Source organism: Rattus norvegicus, chromosome 2 (assembly GCF_021556685.1).
Source record: "Rattus norvegicus strain SHRSP/BbbUtx chromosome 2, alternate assembly SHRSP_T2T, whole genome shotgun sequence".
Lineage (NCBI taxonomy): Eukaryota > Metazoa > Chordata > Mammalia > Rodentia > Muridae > Rattus > Rattus norvegicus.
Genome location: NC_141535.1, coordinates 103,901,828 through 103,908,355, shown reverse-complemented (window position 1 = coordinate 103,908,355; position 6,528 = coordinate 103,901,828). Strand labels below are relative to the sequence as shown.

Sequence of the window (6,528 nt, the reverse complement as noted above, 5' to 3'; positions counted from 1 at the left end):
GCGAATGCCAGCAGCAAACCACTGAACTGAGAATAGGTCCCCCGTTGAAGGAATCAGAGAAAGAACTCGAAGAGCTTGAAGAGGCTCGAGACCCCAAAAGTACAACAATGTCAAGCAACCAGAGCTTCCAGGGACTAAGCCACTACCTAAATACTATACATGGACTGACCCTGGACTCTGACCTCATAGGTAGCAATGAATATCCTAGTAAGAGCACCAGTGGAAGGGGAAGCCCTGGGTCCTGCTAAGACTGAACCCCCAGTGAACTAGTCTATGGGGGGAGGGCGGCAATGGGGGGAGGGTTGGGAGGGGAACACCCATAAGGAAGGGGAGGGGGGAGGGGCATGTTTGCCCGGAAACCGGGAAAGGGAATAACACTTGAAATGTATATAAGAAATACTCAAGCGCCGGTCACGTGGGGCGCTGGCTGCGCCTGCGGAGAAGCGGTGGCCGCCGAGCGGGATCTGTGCGGGGAGCCGGAAATGGTTGTGGACTAAGTCTGTGCGGCTGCGTGGGGCTCGGCCGCGCGGACTGAAGGAGACTGAAGGCCTTCGGATGCCCAGAACCTGTAGGCCGCACTGTGGACTTATTCTTAACCGAGGGGGTGCTGGGGGGACCCTGATGTGGCACCAAATGAAATGAACAAAGCTCCCCAGCCCACAGGCCCCCCACCCGCCAGGTCCCCTGGACTCCCACAGCCAGCGTTTCCCCCGGGGCAGACTGCACCGGTGGTGTTTAGCACGCCTCAAGCGACACAAATGAACACGCCTTCTCAGCCCTGCCAGCACTTCTACCCTAGCCGGGCCCAGCCCCCTAGCAGTGCAGCCTCCCGAGTGCAGAGTGCAGCCCCTGCCCGTCCTGGCCCAGCTCCCCATGTCTACCCTGCTGGATCCCAAGTAATGATGATCCCTTCCCAGATCTCCTACTCAGCCTCCCAAGGAGCCTACTATATCCCTGGACAGGGGCGTTCCACATATGTTGTCCCAACACAGCAGTACCCTGTGCAGCCAGGAGCCCCAGGCTTCTATCCAGGTGCAAGCCCTACCGAGTTTGGGACCTATGCTGGAGCCTATTACCCAGCCCAGAGTGTGCAGCAGTTTCCTGCTAGTGTGGCTCCTGCCCCAGTTCTGATGAACCAGCCACCCCAGATTGCCCCTAAGAGGGAACGGAAAACTATCCGAATTCGAGACCCAAACCAAGGAGGGAAGGATATCACAGAAGAGATCATGTCTGGGGCCCGTACTGCCTCCACACCCACTCCTCCCCAGACGGGAGGCAGTCTGGAGCCTCAACCCAATGGGGAGTCGCCTCAGGTTGCTGTCATTATCCGGCCAGATGACCGGTCACAGGGAGCAGCCATTGGGGGGCGGCCAGGGCTGCCTGGCCCAGAGCACAGCCCTGGCACAGAGTCTCAGCCTTCGTCGCCTTCTCCAACCCCATCACCACCCCCAATTTTGGAGCCGGGGTCTGAGTCTAATCTTGGAGTCCTCTCTATTCCTGGGGACACTATGACAACGGGGATGATACCAATTTCTGTAGAAGAATCGACCCCCATCTCTTGTGAATCTGGGGAGCCATATTGCCTCTCTCCAGAACCCACTCTTGCCGAACCCATACTGGAAGTAGAAGTGACACTCAGCAAACCCATTCCAGAATCTGAGTTCTCTTCCAGTCCTCTCCAGGTTTCCACGTCCCTGGTGCCTCACAGGGCTGAAACTCATGAGCCCAATGGCGTGATCCCATCTGAGGATCTGGAACCAGAGGTGGAGTCAAGCACGGAGCCAGCTCCTCCCCCTCTTTCAGCTTGTGCTTCTGAATCGCTTGTGCCCATTGCTCCAACTGCCCAACCCGAGGAGCTGCTCAATGGAGCCCCCTCGCCACCAGCTGTGGACCTCAGCCCCGTCAGTGAGCCCGAGGAGCAGGCCAAGGAGGTTCCCTCAGCGGCACTGGCCAGCATTGTCTCTCCCACTCCACCTGTGGCTCCTTCTGATACTTCTGCTGCTCAGGAGGAAGAAATAGAAGAAGAAGAAGAAGAAGAAGAAGAAGATGAAGATGGAGAAGCTGAGAGTGAGAAGGGAGGAGAGGACCTCCCTCTCGATAGTACTCCTGTCCCAGCCCAATTGTCTCAGAATTTAGAGGTGGCAGCAGCTCCCCAAGTGGCAGTGTCTGTGCCAAAGAGGAGACGGAAAATTAAAGAGCTAAACAAGAAAGAGGCTGTGGGTGACCTTCTCGATGCCTTCAAGGAGGTGGACCCAGCAGTACCAGAGGTGGAGAATCAGCCTCCTACTGGCAGCAACCCAAGCCCAGAGTCTGAGGGCAGTGCTGCGCTCCCACAGCCTGAGGAAGCAGAGGAAACCTGGGACTCTAAGGAAGACAAAATTCACAATGCCGAGAACATTCAGCCTGGGGAACAGAAGTACGAGTACAAGTCAGATCAGTGGAAGCCTCTCAACCTTGAAGAGAAGAAGCGTTATGATAGGGAGTTCCTGCTGGGCTTTCAGTTCATCTTTGCCAGTATGCAGAAGCCAGAAGGATTGCCCCATATCACTGATGTGGTGCTGGACAAGGCTAATAAAACACCACTTCGGTCACTGGATCCCTCCAGACTACCTGGCATAAACTGTGGCCCAGATTTCACTCCATCCTTTGCCAACCTTGGCCGACCAACCCTCAGCAGCCGTGGGCCCCCAAGGGGTGGGCCAGGTGGGGAGCTGCCCCGAGGGCCGCAGGCTGGCCTGGGACCCAGGCGCTCTCAGCAGGGTCCACGGAAGGAAACTCGCAAGATCATTTCCTCAGTGATAATGACTGAAGACATAAAACTGAACAAAGCAGAGAAGGCGTGGAAACCCAGTAGCAAACGGACAGCCGCTGATAAGGATCGAGGGGAGGAGGATGCTGACGGAAGCAAGACCCAGGACCTGTTCCAAAGGGTACGCTCCATCTTGAATAAGCTGACACCCCAGATGTTTCAGCAGCTGATGAAGCAGGTGACACAGCTGGCCATTGACACGGAGGAACGCCTCAAAGGAGTCATTGACCTCATCTTCGAGAAAGCCATTTCAGAGCCCAACTTCTCTGTGGCTTATGCCAACATGTGCCGCTGCCTCATGGCGCTGAAAGTGCCCACTACAGAAAAGCCAACAGTGACTGTGAATTTTCGAAAACTGTTGTTAAATCGGTGTCAGAAAGAATTTGAGAAAGACAAAGATGATGATGAAGTTTTTGAAAAAAAGCAAAAAGAAATGGATGAAGCTGCTACTGCAGAAGAACGGGGACGCCTGAAAGAAGAACTAGAAGAGGCCCGGGACATAGCTCGGCGGCGCTCTTTAGGGAATATCAAGTTCATTGGGGAGCTATTCAAGTTGAAGATGTTAACAGAAGCAATAATGCATGACTGTGTGGTCAAACTACTTAAAAACCATGATGAGGAGTCCCTAGAATGCCTCTGCCGTCTCCTCACCACGATTGGCAAAGACCTGGACTTTGCAAAAGCCAAGCCTCGAATGGATCAGTATTTCAACCAGATGGAAAAAATCATTAAAGAAAAGAAGACCTCATCTCGCATCCGTTTTATGCTACAGGATGTGCTTGACCTGCGGCAGAGCAATTGGGTGCCGCGTCGCGGGGATCAGGGCCCCAAGACGATCGATCAGATTCACAAGGAGGCTGAAATGGAGGAACACAGGGAGCACATCAAGGTCCAGCAGCTCATGGCCAAGGGCGGCGACAAGCGTCGGGGCGGCCCTCCAGGCCCTCCTGTCAACCGTGGCCTTCCACTTGTGGATGATGGTGGCTGGAATACAGTCCCCATCAGCAAAGGCAGTCGCCCCATTGACACCTCACGGCTCACCAAGATCACAAAGCCTGGGTCCATTGATTCTAACAACCAGCTCTTTGCACCTGGAGGACGACTGAGTTGGGGCAAGGGCAGCAGTGGGGGATCAGGAGCCAAACCCTCAGACACAGCATCGGAAGCTACTCGTCCAGCTACTTTGAATCGCTTTTCTGCTCTTCAACAAACATTACCCGTAGAGAACACAGATAACAGACGTGTTGTACAGAGGAGCAGCTTAAGCCGGGAACGAGGTGAGAAAGCTGGGGACCGGGGAGACCGGCTAGAGCGCAGTGAGCGGGGAGGTGACCGTGGGGACCGACTTGATCGTGCCAGAACACCTGCTACCAAGCGAAGTTTTAGCAAAGAAGTGGAGGAGCGGAGTAGAGAGCGGCCATCCCAGCCTGAGGGACTCCGCAAGGCAGCTAGCCTCACGGAGGATCGAGGTCGGGATCCTGTGAAGCGGGAAGCCACTCTACCTCCAGTGAGCCCTCCAAAGGCTGCGCTCGCTGTGGATGAGGTGGAGAGGAAGTCGAAGGCCATCATTGAAGAGTATCTCCATCTCAATGACATGAAGGAGGCCGTGCAGTGCGTCCAGGAGCTGGCTTCACCCTCCCTGCTCTTCATCTTTGTACGGCTTGGCATCGAGTCCACGCTGGAGCGAAGCACCATTGCTCGTGAGCACATGGGGAGACTGCTGCACCAGCTACTCTGCGCAGGGCACCTCTCTACTGCCCAGTACTACCAAGGGCTGTATGAAACACTAGAATTGGCTGAGGACATGGAAATCGACATCCCTCATGTATGGCTTTACTTGGCAGAACTGATAACACCTATTCTTCAGGAAGACGGGGTACCCATGGGAGAGCTCTTTAGGGAAATTACGAAGCCTCTGAGACCCATGGGCAAAGCCACTTCTTTGTTGCTGGAGATCCTGGGTCTCTTATGCAAGAGCATGGGTCCCAAAAAGGTGGGAATGCTGTGGCGAGAGGCTGGGCTAAGCTGGAGGGAATTTCTAGCAGAAGGCCAAGACGTTGGCTCATTTGTGGCTGAAAAGAAGGTGGAATATACCTTGGGAGAAGAATCTGAGCTCCTGGCCAGAGGGCACTTGCCTTTGAGGAGCTGCGAAGGCAGCTCGAGAAGCTGCTGAAGGACGGCGGCAGTAACCAGCGTGTGTTTGACTGGATAGAGGCCAACCTGAATGAGCAGCAGATAGCATCCAATACATTAGTTCGAGCCCTCATGACAACTGTCTGTTATTCTGCAATTATCTTTGAGACTCCTCTCCGAGTGGATGTTCAAGTGTTGAAAGTGCGAGCAAGACTGCTTCAGAAATACCTGAGTGATGAGCAGAAGGAGCTACAAGCACTCTATGCTCTCCAGGCCCTTGTAGTGACCTTAGAACAGCCTGCCAACCTGCTTCGGATGTTCTTTGATGCTCTGTATGATGAGGACGTGGTGAAGGAAGACGCCTTCTACAGCTGGGAGAGCAGCAAGGACCCTGCTGAACAGCAGGGCAAGGGTGTGGCCCTTAAATCTGTCACAGCATTCTTCAATTGGCTTCGTGAGGCTGAGGACGAGGAGTCTGATCACAACTGATGGCGGGTGGGGCAGGGGACTTGGAGCCATGGACACGTGGATGGCCCAGCCAGCCAGCCGCCTGGACTGCAGGGGGGCGGCGGCGGCTGTGGCGGCAGTGGCAGTGGGTGCCTGTAGTGCGATGTGTCTTGAGCTAATAAAGTGGCTGATGAGGCAGGATGGCTTGGGGCTGCCTGGGGCCCCCCTCCAGGATGCTGCCAAGTGTCTCTCTCCTCCCCCCAGGGCACAGAGATATATATAAAGTCTTGAAATTTGGTGTGTCTTTGCGGGGGGAGGGGCACTACCGCCTGCCTCTAGGGTCCTTTTTTATTTTCTGAAATCACTCTTGGGACTGCCGTCCTCGCTGCTGGGGGCATATGCCCCAGCCCCTGCACCACCCCTGCTGCTGCCAGGGCAGGGGGAAGGGGGGGGCACGGTGCCTGTAATTATTAAACATGAATTCAATTAAAAAAAAAAGAAATACTCAAGTTAATAAAAAAAAAAAGAAAGAAAGAAATGGAAAAAAAACTCAGGTGACAGCAAATGCTGGAGAGGATGTGGAGAAAGAGGAACACTCCTCCATTGTTGGTGGGATTGCAGACTGGTAAAACCATTCTGGAAATCAGTCTGGAGGTTCCTCAGAAAATTGGACATTGAACTACCTGAGGGCCCAGCTATACCTCTCTTGGGCATATACCCAAAAGATGCCCCAACATATAAAAAAGACGCATGCTCTACTATGTTCATAGCAGCCTTATTTATAATAGCCAGAAGCTGGAAAGAACCCAGATGCCCTTCAACAGAGGAATGGATACAGAAAATGTGGTACATCTACACAATGGAATATTACTCAGCTATCAAAAACAACGACTTTATGAAATTCATAGGCAAATGGTTGGAACTGGAAAATATCATCCTGAGTGAGGTAACCCAATCACAGAAAATCACACATGGTATGCATTCATTGATAAGTGGCTATTAGCCCAAATGCTTGAATTACCCTAGATGCATAGAACACATAAAACTCAAGATGGATGATCAAAATGTGAATGCTTCACTCCTTCTTTAAATGAGGAAAAAGAATACCCTTGGCAGGGAATAGAGAGGCAAAGATTAAA

General features: G+C 53.4%; 1 pseudogene; it reads left to right on the top strand.

Annotated features, from left to right (window-relative positions):
- The first annotated feature begins 404 nt into the window (after positions 1-404).
- On the top strand, positions 405-5,887 carry Eif4g1-ps1 (eukaryotic translation initiation factor 4 gamma 1, pseudogene 1; annotated as a pseudogene).
- The last annotated feature ends 641 nt before the right edge of the window (positions 5,888-6,528 follow it).